This window comes from Dasypus novemcinctus, chromosome 5, assembly GCF_030445035.2.
Source record: "Dasypus novemcinctus isolate mDasNov1 chromosome 5, mDasNov1.1.hap2, whole genome shotgun sequence".
Taxonomy (NCBI): Eukaryota; Metazoa; Chordata; class Mammalia; order Cingulata; family Dasypodidae; genus Dasypus; species Dasypus novemcinctus.
Window position 1 is genome coordinate 26,966,103 of NC_080677.1, and position 19,054 is coordinate 26,985,156.

Sequence of the window (19,054 nt, forward strand, 5' to 3'; positions counted from 1 at the left end):
TTCTGTTCCGGAGATAAAACAAACTTGGAACTAATCAGTTCCATCTTTGCTCTGTCTCTGCCTCTCCCTCTGGACTGAGGCCCAGACTGGAACAAATCCTGGGCTTTGCCCATCTCTCAGTGGCCCAGATTCTTACCCAAATGTGGATTGTTTAACTCAAATTCATCAAAGTGGCAGGGAGTTAGACATCCAGATGCAAGACTGTGGTTTGAAATCTGACTATTGAGGCCGTGTCCCCAGTGTTTAGCTCTTCTATTAAGTAGCAGTCTAACCCTGTGATGATCTCAATTAAGTTGACATTTTTCTCCTATCCCCTTTAGATAGTCTGTGCTCAGCACTACTGGTTTATGAGCAATTCTAAATCCAGCATGATATTCCTCTTTTCATTCCAGCAGTTTCCAGCCAAGGTGAAATCAATCTGTTTAGCATAGCAAGGCTTTGGGGCCAGAGAGATCCATGTTCACATCTGATTTGAAGAAAATACCTACCTCATAGGGTTGGAGTGACATTTGAAGAAGTTATGTATGGTTTCCAGCACTATGCCTGGCAAAGAACAGGCATCTAATATGTGATGGGTCTTTTCACAAAGAGAAACTCCCATCTTCTGAGAAAGGTGGCCAAGCAGGGCTTCTATAAGGTTGTCTGGCTGACATTACATTCACTCTTTTTTTTTTAAAGAGCTCTCATTATGGGGCGCACTCCTTGCACATGGGGCTCCCCTACATGGGGGACACCCCTGCGTGGCAGGGCACTCCTTGCGTGCATCAGCACTGCATGAGGGCCAGCTCCACACGGGTCAGGAGGCCCTGAGTTTGAACCCTGAACCTCCCATGTGGTAAGAGGATATTCTATTGGTTGAGCCAAATCTGCTACCCTACATTCCCTCTTGATTTCAGGGCAGGATTTGCCGAATTGTGATAACGCTGCCAGGATCCTTGGCATCCCTGATGGGGAGACAAAGGCAAAATGTGGAAGGTGATTTGAACACATGAGCTGGAAATGGGCCCAAACCCTGGAGCTTTAGAAAGTCTACCCTTAGTTCATCCCCACCAGTTATAGGATTGAGGCCAATGCAGGCCTGAAAAACCAGAATCCCCTGGAGGCCCTACGTTATACAGTAGTTTTGGCCGAGTCCGCTACTGAGCCTTTGACCAACATTGAAAATAAATGGGAAAAGAGAGAACAAAGATTCAAAGAAAGCCCACTGATTTTTCCTGGGGAGTATAAATATGGATGTCCCCCCACCCCCCGCCGAGAATTTTATAGGAATAGGTTCATACAGTGTAGTGACTTGGAGCTGTATGGACCCCAGAACAGCATGCTCTTAAACTTGGTCCACTCCTGGGGGCGTGAACCCATGGTAAGTGGGACTTTTTGATGGGATTACTTCAGTTGAGGTGAGGCCCACCTCAGTCAGGAAGTATCTTATTCCTATTGTTGGAATCCTTTAAAAGAAAAATGAAATTCAAACAGAAAGAGAGAAAGCCACAGAGAGAGCAGCCAGAAGGTGAATATCAATGGAACTGGGAAGAGGAAAGAGAGACCAGGAGGTGCTGCCAAGTGCCTTGCCATGTGCCACGCTGAGGAGCAAGGATCGCCAGGAAGAAAGCATTGCCCTGATGAGGCCTGGATTTGGACTTTTTCCCAGCTAATAAATTCCCATTGTTTAAGTCCATTGCAAGGAATTTGCTTGAGCAGCCCAGGAAAACATAGTATACACTCTTTTTTTTTTGGTCTGGTTTCTTTCCCTCAGCATAATTATTATGAGATTCATCCATGTTGTTGCGAAGTAGTAGTATATTAAAATTTTTTATTAGAACAGTTGCAGGTTAACAGAAAAATCATGCAGAAAGTACAAAGCTCCCTTGTACCCTCCCACAATTTTCTCTAGTATTAACACTTTCCATTAGTGTGGTGTCTTTTTTACAATTGATGAAACAATATTATTATAATTATATTGTTAACAATAGCCCATAAATTACATTAGGGTTCACTCTTTGTGTTGTACAGTTCTATGGGTTTTTTAAAAAAAATTATTCTGGTGACATGTACACAACCTAAAATTTCCGATTTTAACCACATTCAACTATATAATTTAGTGGTGTTAAATACACTCACAGTGTTGTGCTACCATCACCAACACCCATTGCCACAACTTTTCCATCACTCTAGTAACTGTCAACTATTTAAGCATTAACTCCCCTTTCCTTACCCCATCCCCTGATAACCTGTATTCTACATTAAAATCCTGCCATACCTACAGGATCGAGTGGGAGAGAGTATAAACTACAATGTAAACTATAATCCACGCTGTGTAGCAAGGCTCCAAAATGTGTTCATCAATTGCAATGAATGTATCACATTATAATGTGGGGAAAAGTGGGAGGTGTGGGGAGTGGGGCATATGGGAATCCCTTATTTTAGGACACGTTCAATAAACAATGGCTAAGTTGATGAATAAATGATGCTTCTCCTCTGAGCATCTCAGAACATTTTGCTTTCTGTATTTTCCTCAGTGTGAAAGGGCTTCTTAGCTTACACCCCCTCTGACAAGGATATTATTCATTAAATCAATCATCTGACAAAATGTATTTTGTTTCTATTATGTGCCAGGTATTGGGCATACATTAGTGAACAAGAGAGCCAAATCCTTGCTCTCAGGGACCTCATAATTTAATGGAGAAGATAGGGCATAAATGGCTAAATAAATAAACAAGATATTTGCAGATTATGTAAATGCTACGGAGGAAATGAACTCTTGATAGGGAGTTCAGGTGAGACTTCTCTGAGGAAGTGATTTGCAAATTGAGCTCTGAAGAATTAACAGATCTTATCAGGCAGGTAAGCAGCTGGGGTAGGGACTGAGACTGTGTTCCAGGCAGAGCCAACATTTCCCTGAAGTGGGAAAGATCTTTGCTTTTCAAAGTAGAGAAAGGTTGGTGTGGCTGGGACATAGTGAACAATGTGGAGAGTGGTATAAGATGAGATTGCACATGTAAAGTAGAAGCCAGATCATACAGGGATGTGGTTAAGAATTTGGGTTTATTCTGACTGCAGTTGGGGGCCACTAGAATATTTAAAGAAAAATATAAAAAATATTAAAAAAGGAAAAAAAAAGGGTGTGCTAGTTTGAATTGTGTATCCCAATTTAGACATGTTCTTAATCTTCATCCACATTCTCATGGATGTGGACCATTATAAATAGGATCTCTTGAAATGTTATTTTTAGTTATGATGTGGCCCAACTGAATGAGGTTAGGTCTTAATCTGGATAACTGGTGTCCTCTATAAGAAGATACATACGTCACAAAAAAGGTTACATTATAAAACAATAAGAGGTTATAAAAAAGTGTTATTTAAAAAAATAAAATAAAATAAAGTTATAGAAAGCCATGCCAGGAAGAGCTGGAAAAGGGAGACAACAGAATCTGGAAGACGAAGGAGAGGACATCACCATGTGATGAAAAGCAGGGGTACCAGCCAAGGAAACCAAGAATCACCAGAAGCCAGCACCAGAATGTTACAGACTTTAGGAGAAAGCATCACCTTGCTGAAGCCTCGATTTTGGACTTCTCCTAGCCTTAAACCATGAGCCAATAAATTCCCATTATTTAAGCCAATCCATTGTGTGGTATTTTTGAAAGGGATATGTGGAAACTAAGACAAAGGGGAAAGGTATACTCCGATTTGTGTTGAAGAAAGATTTTTCTGCCTTTTAGTTGGAGAAAGGATTGGAAGGAGGCAAAAGTGGAAGCAGGGAGACTAATTAGAAGGCTTACTCGAGCCTCTGAAATAGTACTACATGGCTAAAATGAAAAAAAAGAATTACCTATCAAGTACTGGTGAGGATGTGGAGCAATAGAGCTCTTCTAAACTGCCATGGGAATGTAAAATGGTATAACCGTTTTGGAAAGTTATTTTATAGTATCTACTGAAGTTGGATGTGCATGTAACGTATGGACCAGAAATTCCACTCCTGAGTATATGTCTAACAGAAGTGCTTCCATATATGCACAAGAGGTGTGGAAGAGAAAGCTCATAGCAGCTTGTTCACAATAGCCTCAAACTGGAAATAAATAAATATTTATTTATCCATTTATAAATAATAAATGGATTTATTTATCCATTTATAAATAAATATTTATTTATTATAAATAAATAATAAATGGATAAATAAATTGTGGCATAGTCACACAAAGGAATACAATACAGCAAAGGAAAGAATGATTTCCACATGCAAGCAACATAGATTTCACAAACGTTATTTTGAGTGAAAGAAGTCAGACACAAAAGAAGTTACCCTGTATGATTCCATTTATATAAATTTCAGTATAGACAAAACTGACCTATCGTGATAGAAATCCAGTAGTGTTAATCTTTGGGATGGAGTCGGGACAAGGAAGAGAGTATGAGAGGGACTTCTGGGGGATGCTAGTAATGTCCTATTTCTTGATCTGGGTGGTGGTTACATTTGCTATAGGTGTGTTTACGTCGTGAAAACTGATCAGGCTGTATACTTACTATTTGGAGATAAATCATAAGTTTCATTTAAAAGAGTGAAGTGGAAAGTGCAGGTGCAAAGTGGCGGAGTAGAAAGTTGTACAGATGACTCTCTCTTCTTGGAAACTGAATGAGCTAGAAAAAGAATTTGGGATTAATTAGGTGGTAACTCTGGGCACAAGACTTCGCCATGAGCTCAGCTTTTCTTAGTGAAAGCATGAACAAGTGACCATCCCCCATTCCTCAGTCCCGCGGTGGTGGAAACACAGCATTATTCACTATAGCTGAAAGCTGGAAACAACCCAAGTGTCCATCAACAAATGAATGGATAAACAAAATATGCTACTTACACACACTAGAATATTATTAAGCCATAAGAAAGAATGAAGTTCTGAGACATGCTGCAACATGAAAGAACCTGGAAAACATCAAGCTTAGTGAAATAAGCAAGGCACATAAGGAAAGATATTGCATGATATGACTTATAAAAGATGGCTAGAAATAGCAAATTTGGAGAAGCAGAAGGTAGATTAGAGGTTGCTATGGGATGAGGGAGGGGTGAAGGGGATTGTCAGGGGAGTAAAAAGAAAGAGGGAGAGAGTATTGCAGTAGTTCTTAGAGAAATAATTTGTCTTGGGTCATACCAGAGCAGCAGAGGCAGTCAGAAGTTGTCATGTTTTGACAGTATAGCCAATGGAGATTATTGATGGATTAGTGCACGTGTGTGTGTGTGTGTGTGTGTGTGTACATGCACAGGAATGAAGGATGACAGGTGTTTTCTGCATATTAGATGGATTTTGGTGCCATTTGTAGGACACCTATTTTTGTATTAGACCCCAACTTCTTTCATAGTCAAGTATATCACTCCAGTAATTCTCCCTTTCCTTGCTCTGCATCATAATTTTTCCTCTGGACTATATCATTCTCCTTGGCAGGCACACATACTGTTACCTTTGCAACCTTAAAACATGTTTTCTTGATGTCTTTTATCCACCAGCTACCAACCCCAATGCTCTGCATCTATGTGTAGTGAAACACCTCCAAAGAATTCTGTATACTTGCTGCTTCCCCTCATTTTCTCTTAAACATACTCTAATCAAGGTTTTAGCTCCAGTCCTCCACTGAAACTGTACTTGTCAAGGTAACCAATGACCTCAACATTGCTAAAACCCATAGTTCTCCTCTTACTCCAGCTGTTAGTAGGCATTGGACTTAGTTGATCCCTCTTTCCTTCTTCACTTGTTTCTCAAGACACCATTCTCTTGGTTTCTCACTCGTTAATCCTTTATAGTTTTCTTGGCTGGTTCTTCCTCTTCTCTTAGTGTGGAAGTGCCCCAAAGCTTAGTCTTGGGTCTTTTATTTTCTATCTGCTTGATTTCCTTGGTTATCTCATTTGGTTTCATGGCTTTAAAAATCATCTATATGCCAGTGACTCCCAAATGTATGCCTCTATCCCAGACCTCTATCCTGTACCCAGACTTACATATGCCACTACCCTATTCTACAATTGTTGATGTCTAGTCCAGGGATGCCTAAATGAGAGCTCAGCTAGGACTTGTAAAAACAGAGCTTCTGCTCTTCCTTCCCAAAGCTACTTCACCTGCAGTTTTCTCCATCTCAGTTTTAGGCAATTCCATCCTTGTACCTGTTCAGGTAAAAAAATTTGAAGTCATCCTTGATATCTTTTTTTTTTCATAACCATATCTGATATGTCAGCAAATCCTATTGCCTCTCTTTTTAAATTCTAATGAGAATCTTACCAGTTCCTACCACCTCACTCCTACAATCAGATCCAAGCCACATGATCGCTTGTCTGACTATTGCAAGTGCATCCTAACTGGTCTTTTTTCAGTGTAGCGGCCTATGTGTTCCTTTAAAAATGCTAGCCAGATGATCTCCTTCTTATGTTCAAAACTCTCCAACATTTTCCCCCATCTCACTGAGATTGAAAGTAAAAGTCCTTAAGATGCATAATCTGGCCCCCTCCCCTACTACATCTTAGATATTTGATACAAAGCTAGTAGGTAAAGCACTGGAAGGGGAATCAATGGCTACAGTCATTTATTCATTCATTCCTTCAACAAATATTTATTGAGAGTGTACTATGTGTCAGGTACTTTTCTAGGTATTTGGGACACATCAGAGCCAAATCAGACAAAAGATCCCTGCCTCATGGAGTTTACATAATAAATAAATTACATACTTGTTTAGAAGTAACTGTTAGAGAAAAGTCTAGGGTAAGGGAAATCAAAAGTGCTGCAAGAGGAGATTGTGATTTTTAAATAGAGTGGCCTTGCTGAGAAGGTGAAAGTCCAGCAAAGACTTGAAAGAGGAGGAGTTAGTGCTGATTAAAAAGGGTTTTTCAGAGGATTGTGGGAAGATGGCAAAGTAGGAAGCCCCAGGACTCAGTTCTTTAACCAAAATGACTAGTAAACTGACAGGAACAGTCTGAAACAGCTATTTTGAAACTCCAGAGGCCAGAAGAACACTGTACAGCATCCAGAGAAGAGTAGGAGGAAAAGGCTGATACATGATGGTAAAGAACACTAAACTGCTCTCTTCACAAGGAAGCTACTGGTGCCCATCCCACTCTTTGTGGCATGGGCTCCAGCTCTTGGATAGCTCTCTGGTAACAGAATGGGACATAAAAATCTTCTTCCCCAAGACCAGCGGTGGGTATGGCCAATCATTGATCATGGGTTTTGATTAGTGATTTTGTATCACTGGGGATCTGGCTCTGAGGGCAGTCATTGTTTCAACCTGCCCTGGACAGTTGTTGTAGCTATTGTTTCAACCTACCCAGACAAAGGTGGTGGCAACCATTGTTTCAAACCCCTGGACAAAGTTTACTGCAGCTATTTTTTCTACATACCTCAAACAGGGATAGTGGCAGTAGAGACTTAAAGATGCCTTGCTTCCTCAGCTCTGATGGAGACAGCTAGCTTAAGGACTGAATTTGCTGGGCAGGCCATGAAAGCTCAGCTTTGATGATCCATTGGAGTAGGCCTTGGTGCCCTTCCTGATTCCCTTCTCAGGCACTTTGGAGAGTGTCTGCACCCCCTCCTTGGGTCTTTGACCCTGTTTGACTGGGAAATACTGACTTGGGAAAGTCCTCTCAGGTGTGTCCTCCTTCCAGAATGTCTTTCAGGCAAAAGCTACTTGAGAAAATGAAAGAAGTGTAAAAAATTATAGATGCAGACAGTCTTGGACAAAGGCCTGTTGACTTCAAACAGCTGGAAGAAAGTGGACTGTGCCTGGGAAATAAAGGGAACAACCAAACTTCAATCAGGGGAACTCCAAAACAACTAACAAACAAAACCCCAGGACAAGACAGAGGCCGTGAAAGACAGGGAAAGACCTGCATACAGCATTCACTTTGGGCAGACCTTCTGAGGAAGGCTGAAGCTCAAGAAAATCTCTGTCTTATCACCAGCTGGTCACAAAAACAAGAAACACATCTCAGGGAATAAATTCCAGAGTTAACATGTTAAAATATTAAAATGTACAATATGCAACAAAAGAGTACAAGACAAACAAAGAAAAAGGAAATGACGGCCCATCCAAAGGAAGAGGATAAAAATACAACACCATGGAACAAGATGAGAATGTGGACATACTCAACAAAGCCTTTAAAACCTAATCTTTAAAATGCTCAAAAAGATGAAGGAAAATAAAGAGAAAGCACAAAAGGATATCAGGAAAACAATGAATAAGCATATGAGAGTCTTAGTAAAATAAATTTTAAAAAGGAACTAAATATAACTATTGGAGTTGGAGACCAGGAGGGTCCTAAGAGCAAGTCAAAGCTGCAGAAGAAAGAATTAGTGAACTTGAAGACAAAAGACACTTGAAATGAGTCAGGTTGTGGAGCAGAAAGAAAAAAGTAAATATTAAAAGTGAAAATAGCCTAAGACAGCTCTGGGAAACCATCAAGCACACTACATACACAATATGGAATCCTAGAAAGAGAAGAAAGAGAGAAAGGGGCAGTAGCTATATTGAAAGAAATAATGACAGAGACCTTTCTAAACTTAGCAAAAAAACATGAGTATGCATACCCAAGAAGCCCAGAGAATATCAAACAGGATAAACATGAAGAAAAACTTACCCTGTCATGTATTAATCATGCTATTGAATGCAGAGGACTAGAAGAGAGTTCTGAATGCTGCTAGAGGAAAATAATATGTTATGCAAAAGGGAGTCCCAATTAGATTGAGTGCTGATTTCGCATCAGAAACCATGGGGGCAAGAAGTCAGTGGGTTAAAGTACATAAAATGCTGAAAGAAAACAACTGACAACCAAGAATTTTATATCCGGCAAGACTTTCTTTCAAAATGAGGGTGAGATCAAGACATTTTCAGATGAACCAACACTGAGGGAGTTCATAATCACTAGACTTGCCCTACCAGCAATGTTAAAGGGAGATCTTTAGATTGAAAGGAAAGGACACTAGATAGTGGCATAAAGAAATAAAGATCAGCAATAAAGGTACCAATTTTGGTAATTATAAATGCCAGTATTATTATAATATATTGTTTGGTATATAACTCTACTTCTTGCTTCCTACAGGTGCTAAAATGCAAATGCATAAAAAGTAATGCTCAGGAATGGGTATAGCTCACTGGTTGAGTGCCTGCTTCACATGTATGTGGTCCTGGGTTCACTCTCCTTAAAAAAATGTAATGATAAATCTATGTTTTTAGGACATACAATATTCAGAGATATAAGTGGTAACAAGTACAAAAAAGGGTGGGGGGACAGAAGGGTTTAGGAAGAGTATATGTGTATGCTAATGAAGTTAAGTTGGTATCAAACCAAATATGATTGTTATACATTTAGGATGTTAATTTTTTTTAAAGGAGGTACTGGGGATTGAACTTGGAACCTCATATGTTCAAAGCAGGTGCTCATCCACAGAGCTACACTTGCTCTACAAGATGTTAAATTTATTTTTTTATTTTTGTCTTTATTTTTTTAATGCTACATTCAAAAAATATGAAGTCCCCATATACCCCCCACCCCCCTCACCCCAGTCCTCCCCCCATAAAAACAACCTCCTCCATCATCATGAGACATTCATTGCACTTGGTGAATACATCTCTGAGCACCGCTGCACCTCATGGTCAATGGTCCACACTATGGCCCACACTCTCCTACAGTCCACCCAGTGGGCCATGGGAGAACATACAATGTCCGGTAACTGTCCCTGCAGCACCACCCAAGACAACTCCAACCCTTGAAAGTGCCCCCACATCATAAGATATTAAATTTTAACCCCATGTTAATGAGAAAAAAAATAGGTGAGAAATATTTCAAGATAGAACTGAGAAGGCACTCAATATGGTACAGCACAAATAATCAAATAAATATAAAAGTAGACATTAACAGAAGTGAGGGACAAAAAAGGTATAAGACTTGCAAAGGTTAAATATCAAAATGGCAGAAGAAAGTCCTGCATTATCAATAGTGATTTTAAATGCAAATGGATTAAACTCTCCAGTCAAAAGGCAGAGATTGACAAAATGGATTAAAAAAAGCATGACCCAATGAGATGCTGTCTGCAATAGTCTCACCTTAAATTCAGATACTAGAAGGTTTGAGGATGAAAGGATGTGAAAAAAAAATGCCAACAAAGCAGTAGCCAAAAGAGAGCTGGGGTGGCTATACTAATATCAGATAAAATAGACTTTAAGTAAAAAAACAGTTATGAGGGACAAGGATGGTCATTATATACTGATAAAGGAGACAATTCAGTAGGAAGATGTAATGATTACAAATATATATGCACCTTACAGCAGAATCCCAAAATATATGAAGGAAATACCAACAGATCTGAAGGGAGAAATTGATGGTTCTACATTAATAGTAAAAGACTTTAATACACTGCTCTCATTAATGGATAGAACATCTAGTCAGAAGCAAAATTAGGAAGTATAAGACTTGAATGATATTCTAAACCAACTAGAGCTAACAGGAATATATAGAACACTTCACTCAACAAAAACAGAATATACATTCTTTTCCAGGGCACATGGATCACTCTTCAGGATAGATCATATGTTGGGTAACAAAACTAGTCTCAATATATTAAAAATATTGAATCATAAAATGTATATTCTCCAATCACAATGGAATGAAGCTGGAAATCACAAACAGAGGGAGAAAGATAATTCAAAAATATGTGGAAATTAAACAACATACCCTTAAAAAAAAACAGTGGGTAAAAAAGAAAATCAGAAGCAAAATTAGGAAATATTTTGAGGTGAGTGAAAATGAAAACACAACATACCAAAACTTATGGGATGTAGCAAAAGCAGTGCTGAGAGGGAAATTTATAGCTCTGAATGCTTATATTAGAAAAGAAGAAAGACTTCAAATCAAAGACCTAACCTCAAAACTGGCATAACTAGAAAACAAGAGTAAATTTAACCCAAAGCAAGCAGAAGGAAGGAAATAACAAAGATTAGAGTGAAGATAAATTAAATAGAGAACAAGAACACAATAGAAAGAATCAACAAAACAGAAAGTTCATTCTTTGAAAAGATCAGTAAAATTGACAAACGTTTACCTAGAGCAACAAAAAAGAGAGAAGATACAAATAACAAAACTTGGAATAAAAGTATGGAATATTACTACCAACCCTGCTGAAACAGAAAGGGCTATTAGAGTCTACTAAGTACAACTGTATGCCAATAAATTAGATACATAGATGAAATGGACAAATTCTTAGAAGCACACAAGTTACCTATATTGACTCAAGAAGAAATAGATGATCTCAACAAACTAATTACTAGAAAAGAGATTTTATCAGTCATCAAAACCCTCCCAACAAAGAAAGCCAGGACCAGACAGCTCCACAAAGGAATTGTACCAAGTATTCCAAGAAGAATTAGCTCCAGTGGTCCTCAAATGCTTCAAAAAATTGGATAGGAGGGAACACTCCCTAACTCATTCTAGAAGTTCTAGCCAGAAAATTGGCAATAAAAAGAAATAAAAGGAAATTGGAAAGGAAGAAGTAAAAATTTCACTATTTCAAATGACGTGATCCTATATATAGAAAGTTCCAAAATCTATAAAGCTACTAGAGCTAATAAACAAATGTAGCAAAGTAGAGGTGTACGTGATCAATATGCAAAATTCAGTAGTATTTTATATACTAGTAATGAGCAATCTGAGGAGGAAATCAAGAAAAAAATTCCAATTACAATAGCAACTAAAAGAATCAAATATCTAGGAATTAATTTAATGAAGGATGTAAAAGACCTAAATATAAGAAATAATACATGGAAAACTATAAAACTTTACTAAAAGAAATCAAAGAATATCTAAATAAATGGAAGGACATTATATGCTATGAATGGAAAGATTAAATATTGTTAAGATGACAATTCTATCCAAATAGATTTATAAATTCAATACAATCCCATTCAAAGTTCTAACATCTTTGTTTGCAGAAATGGAAAAGCCAATATAGAGGTGGAGTGGCCAAAACCATCTTAGGGTCCACAGGATGGAAGAATAGAATATGGATTAGAGTGCACTTACTGATATTTTACTATGGAACTATTGTGATTAGTAATGGAAGCAATTCTAGCATTGATGTGGAGAAAGTGGCCACAGTAGCTGCTGAGGGTAGGGAGTGGGAAGAAGAGATCTGATGTGGGGGCATTTTCAGGACTTGGAGTTGTCTTGGGTGGTACTGCAGGGACAGATGCTGGACATTGTATGTCCTGCCATGGCCCACTAGGTATTGTAGAAATTGAATTAGAGTTCAGAAATCAACCTTCACATTTATGATCAACTGACTTTTTTAGAAGAGTGCTAAACCCACTCAACAGAGAAAGAATAGTCTTTCAAACAAAGGTGCTGGTAGAAGTGTATATCCACATGCAAAAGAATGAAGAAAGACCCCTATCTCACACCATATAGAAAAATTAACTCAAATGGATCAAACCTAAATATAAGAACCAGGATTATAAAACTCCTAGAAGAAAACATAGGAAAGCATCTTCAGGAACTCATGTTAGGCAATGGTTTCTTAGATTTTACACCCAAAACACAAACAAGAAAACAAAAATTAGATAAAGGGAACCTCATCAAAATTAAAAACTTTTGGGCATCAAAGGACTTTATCATGAAAGTAAAAAGACAACCTACTAAATGGGAGAAAATATTTGGAAACTACTTATCTAATAAGGGTTTAATATTTAAATATTTAAAGAAATCCTACAACTCAACAATAAAAAGACAATCCAATTGAAAAATGGGCACAAGACTTGAATAGACATTTCTCTATATTGCAGAACATACAAATGGCTAAATAGCACATGAAAATATGCTTAACATCATTAGCTTTAGGGAAATGCAAATTCAAGCCACAATGAGGTACCATTTCACACCTATTAGAATGAGTACTATTAAACAGAAAATTACAAGTGTCTGGACAGGATGTAGAGAAATGGGAGCATTCATTCAATGCTCATGGGAATATAAAATGGTGCAGTCATTTTGGAAGACAGTTTGGCATTTTGTTAGAAAGCTAAATATGGAATTACCATATGACCTGACAATCTTATTACTAGGTACATGTGATGGCTAGGTTCATGTGTCAACTTGGCCAGATGATGGTGTCCAGTTGTTTGGTTAAGCAAGCACTGTCCTGATTATTACTATGACATTTCTTGAATGTACATTGTCAGTAAGTTATTGCATATATGGCTGAGTACATCTACAATCAACTGAGGAAATTGCCCTCAACAATGAGAGGCATCCAATCAGTTGAAGGCTTTAAAAGGAGACGTTGGGAAGCAGACATGGCTCAGCTGATAGAGCATCTGCCTACCATATGGGAGGTCCAGGGTTTGATCCTCAGGCCCTCCTGACCCATGTGGTGAGCTGGCCCATGCGCAGAGCTGCTGCATGCAAGGAGTGCTGTGCCATGCTGGGGGTGCCCCACGCGCAAGGAGTGCTCCCTTCAAGGAGAGGTGCCCTGCATGAAAAAAGCGCAGCCTGCCCAGGATTGGTGCCGCACACACGAGAGCTGATGCAGCAAGATGACGTAACAAAAAAGAGATGGAGTTTCCCGGTGCCACCAAGGGTGCAAGTGGGCACAGAAGAACACACAGTGAATGAACACAGAGAGCAGACAAGGTGTGGGGGTGGGGGAAGGGGAGAGAAATAAATAAAATGAATCTTAAAAAAAAAAGGAGATGATGATTTCAGCAGTCAGAAGAGAGATTTTCCATCTCTACTTCAGTCAGCCAGCTTTTTTTTGGGAATTCAATGAAAACCTTCAATGGAATTCCCAGTTTGTGGCCTGCCCTATGGAATTTGGACTTGTGTATTCCCAAAGTCACATGAGACAATTTTTATGAAAATTATATTAGTCAGCCAAAGGAGTGATGATGTAAAATACCAGAAATGAATTGGTTTCTATAAAGGGTATTTATTTGGGATAGAAGCTTACAGCTACCAGGCCATAAAGGGTAAGTTATTTCCCTCACCAAAGTCTTTTGCCACATGTTGGAGCAAGATGGCTGCCGACATCTGCTAGGGTACAGGTTTCCTGGGTTCCTCTCTTTCTGTGGTTCATTTCTCTCCAGACTCAGGTCCTCTGCTTTCTCCACAAGGTCAGCTACGGACTAACTGGCGAATGTTTCAGTCTCTCTGCCCAGGATTTCTGCCATGTCTAAGGAACTGTCTCTATTCCTCTGTGTTCTTCTCCTGTGTGTTCACTTTCTGGGCTTTACCTCAAAACTCCAGCATTAGAACTCCAAAATCAAAAACTTCCACCTTTGTCCTTGGCCATGTCTTTTATCTGTGAATCTCTACCCACCAAGGGGTAGGGACTCAACACCCTATTGATGTGGCCCAGTCAAAGCCCTAATCACAATTTAATCATGCCCAGGTACAGACCAGTTTACAAACATAATCTAGTATCTATTTTTTGGAATTTATAACTATATCAAACTGCTATAAAAATATCATAATATTTGCGATATTACCTGTCATTTCCATTTCTATTACCCTAGAGAATCCTGACTGTATTAGTCAGCCAAAGGGGTCCTGATGCAAACTACCAGAAATCTGTTGGCTTTTATAAAGGGTATTTATTTGGGGTAAAAGCTTAGAGTTACAAGGACCTAAACAATCCAACTCAATGTACCATAAGAGGTACTTCCTCATCCATAGTCTATTGCCACATTTTGAAGCAAGATGGCGGGCGATGTCTGCGAGGGTTTCAGCCTTCCTCTCTTTCTTACGGCTCTGTGGTCCCAGCTCCTTCTGATCTCAGCTATAGGCTGGAGAGCTCATTTCTTTCCTGGCTCAGCTGCTCTGTTCTCTTCACAAGGTCAGCTGTAATATCAGGTTAAGGACTCATCTCTCTTCTTGGGGTCACAGGATCCTCTTCCATGCCTATGGAGCACTCTCCCCTTTTTTGGCATATCTGCTTCTGTGTTTATCCTTGATATAGCCCCCAAAGGGGGTGGGGACTCACACTGAGTCACCCTAATGACGTGGTTGAATCAAAGTCCTAATCTTAACATAATTTAATCAAAGACTTCTCAGCTGAATCTAATACAATCAAAGGGTATTATCCCAGAGGAATAGACCAGTTTATAAAAATAATCAAATATCTTTTTTGGAATTCATAAATAATATCAAACTGCTACACCAACTAATATATTATATAACCAAAAGAATTGAAAGCAGGTGAACAGATAGTTGTACACCAATGTTCATAGCGGTATTATTCACAATTGCCTAAAGATGGAAGCAACTCAAGTAAATCAAGTATCCACCAACCAATGAATGGATATAACCAAAATGTGGTATGTATGTATGTGTGTGTGTATATATGTATAGATAGATAGATAAATAGATAGATAATAATTATAATAAGCAAATTCATAGAGTTAGAATCTAGAACAAAGGTTACCAGGGGATGAGATGAGGATAGGGAATAGGAAATTAAGGCTTAAGATGTACTTTGTTCCTATTTGGAATGATGGAAATATTTTGGTAATGGATATTGGTAATGATATCACAGTCATGTGAACACCATTAACAGCACTAAAATATATATCTGAATATAGTTAAAGGGGGGAAATGTTAGAGTGTACGAATGGTAATAAAATAAAAAATTTTAAAAATCCATGGAAACTACATTACACAAAGAGTGAAGCCCAAGTTAAACCATGGACTTTAATTAAAAGTACAGTCTAATAACCATCCTAGGGTCCACATCATGGAGGAATAGAGTATGAATTAGAATGGATTTACAGATGTTCTGCTGGAGAACTATTGTGATTAGTAAGGGAAGAAATTGTAATAGTTATGTGGAGAGGGTGGCCATGATGACTGCTGATGGTAGGGAGATGGAAGAAGAGATATGGTGTGGGGGAATTTTCAGGATTTGGAGTTTTCCTGGGTGGTGCTGCAGGGCTGGATATTGGATGTTGTGTGTCCTACTGTAGCCCACCAGGTGGACTAGGGGAGAGTGTGGACTACAATGTGGTCCACTGTCCATGTGGTACAGTGGTGCCCCAGAATGTATTCCCAGTTGCAGTGGATGTGCCACGATTATGGAAGAGGTTGTTGGTGTGGGAGGGGTGGGGTAATGGGATGGGGGGTATATGGGGACCTCATATTTTTTGAATGTAACATTTAAAAGAAAATAAAGAAGAAAAAAATAAAACATCCTACAAAAAAAGAAAAATACAGTCCAAAATGTAAAACACAATGTACATGATTGACCATGGTTAGTAGCAATATTTCAATATTTGTACATCAAATGTAATAAATGTATCATCCAAATGTAAAATGTTATTAATAGGGCAAAGGGTAAAAGGGAGAGAATGTTGGATATATGGGAATCACCTATATTCTGCATGTGACTTTTCTGTAACCTAAAGCTTCTTTGAAGACAAAATGAAAAAAAATAAGACTCTAGGTGAATAAATGGAAGCAAATGTTACTGTATATTCAAGATAACAGATATTACAGTAATGAAAGGCATAATGTCCAAAAATTTTTTAATTTTATATATTTTATTTTTTTATTATTTCAAACTTTAAATTTTTAAAAATATTTTATTTGTTGTTTTTTAAACTATAGTTATTGTATCATTTTCCTGTTAACTATATTCAGTTATTTTGCTTACTTCAATTTTGAAGAAGTTTTGGATCACAGAAAGGTTACAATTGTGGCAGGGGAGGATCATTGGGGCAGGGTGTCAGAGATCAGGATGCAGGGCAGGAGGTTCACCTGGGGCATACCTATAAGGTGAATGTGTTCAAGTGTTCACAGGCATTGTCATAGTGAGTGGAGAGTTACACAATAACCAAAGGAATATTGAATTCCCATCCTGGAGAGCTCTGCCACATTCTCTAATGGGACAGTAAGAATCCTCTGAATACAGGAGTAGTGACCAGTGAAGGAGGATGGAACATTTATGGGCCCGTGAATTGTGATGACTATAGTTATGAACGTTTATTTTTGAAATAGAAACTTAGCATGGTATTAGAGGGTGTCTAAGCATTACCTCCTGAGAGCCTCCTTGTTGCTCAAATGTGGCCTCTCTTTAAGCCAAAACTCAGTGTATAAATGCCTTACCTTCTCCCCAGTGTGGGACATGTCTCCTGGGGATGAGCCTCCCTGTTAACTGAGGGATTACTGCCAAGCACCAACTAGCAATGCAACTGAAAAAAGACCTTGACTAAAAAGGGTAAAAGGTAAAGACAAATGAATTTATGTGGCTAAGAGACTTCAAAGTGAGTCAGGAAGTCATTTCAGAGGTTACAGTTATGCGTGTCTCAGCAGGATCTCATTGACTGCCAAAGTAAGTATAACCTCAAAGAGTGGGTGGGGCTCCTGAGGGCTCTGGAGATATCCAGACACTATAGGCAGGGCAGACAGCTCAGGAGTTTGGTGCCCTGCCAGTGGGCCCTACTTTGGAATTTATGCTCCCCAGTGTGATAGAGTTGGACTCAGTTGTGTTTTCCTTACACATGGCTCTTCTGCCCCTCTCTTTGAACCCATAGTTAGTACTAGAGTTGATAGGTGTATGTCCAAGACACTTAAATGTTTGGGCTTTCCATATGCCAGTTAAGCTCTGAATCTCAACAAAGTTGCAGCACCTACTCTCCAGTTCATTGGACTTAGCCAAGACAACTAATAATGAGATGATGATTGACAATGACCATTCAAAGAACAGAGAGAGTCTACAACTGCCAGCAAGAAAGTCCCATCCATCTGCCCCATGGGATTTAAGCCCTCTCTCAATTAGAGGCATAGTGGGCCTCACCATCACAGAATCCTCAGGATTGGGGAATGAACAATGGACTAGAGGAGACTTACAGTTGTTCTACTGCAGTCTTGTTGTGATTCTAGCAATGGAAGAACTTTTATCATGGATGTGGAGGCAGTGGCCACTGAGGTTCTGTGGGAAGGGAGAGGGAAAAATAAGTGTGATTTGGGGCATTTTCAGGACTTGGGAATTTTCCTGAATGATATTGCAATGATAGACACAGGCCATTGTATATATTGTAATAACTTACAATAATGTGCCAGAGAGAATATAAGCTACTATATAAACTGTAATCCATGCTTAATGGCAATGCTCCTAGATGTATTTATCAATTGTGGCAATGATGTGGACTATGGGTGGGAGGCTCTTTGTCTCTTCAGAGATAACCTTAACCTAGGCTGTCTGTCCTGACTTGTGGGTGTGGGATGGTGAAAGGCTGCAGTCCTGCCCTTGGTGACCATGGCAACAACTCCAGTCCCAGGAAACAGTTTATCAATGCAAACTCTATAGACTTTGAATATTCAGGGGAAATGCAAACCAAATGTACGAAAAGCTTATCTAGAATGTATGAAGTCCATGCTAAAAGCTTACCTAGGATGTGGAAGATACATATGCTAATTCAATTCTATTGAGAACTGAAACAAAGAAACCATTTGGCCTTTCCTCTCTGTATAAAAAGGACTCAAAAATCTTATTCGGGGCTCAGGATTGAAACAGAAAGCTCCCGAGTCCAGCCCGCCATCAATAAATCACTTTTCCTTCTCAAAATCATTCCTGAGTCCTGACCTCTCTATACGCAAATAATTGAGCCTCTCTCAAATTCTACAACAGCAAATGAACCACACTAATGAAGGATGTTGCTGATGTTGGAGAATGTGGAAGGGCTAGGGAGTGGGGCATAGGGGAATGCCCTATATTTTTTGTATAACATTTGTATAATCTAAGTTTCTTTTAAAAAAATTTATAAAATGTGTATCATCAATTGTAACCAAAGTTCCACACCAATGCAAGGTGTTGGTGGTTGCGTGGTGTATGGAAATCCTGAATTTTATGTATGATTGTTCTGTAAACCCACAACTTCTCTAATAAAGAACAAAAAGAACTGAATTTGGAGCCAAGGTCAAGTAATCACCATTGAAACATTTATTAAGTGATTACTATCTTATGGCATGCTGTATGACAAGAGTTGGTAATCTTTATCTTTAAAAGACCAGATAGTAGACATTTTAGACTTTGCTTGCCAT

The 19,054-nt window shown here is 38.9% G+C and overlaps 1 protein-coding gene across 3 annotated transcripts in view; it reads left to right on the plus strand.

The window, feature by feature from the left end:
• The window catches only part of PDE1C (phosphodiesterase 1C), a 749,644-nt gene that overhangs the window by 100,235 nt on the left and 630,355 nt on the right, over window positions 1-19,054 (plus strand). The window lies entirely within an intron of this gene.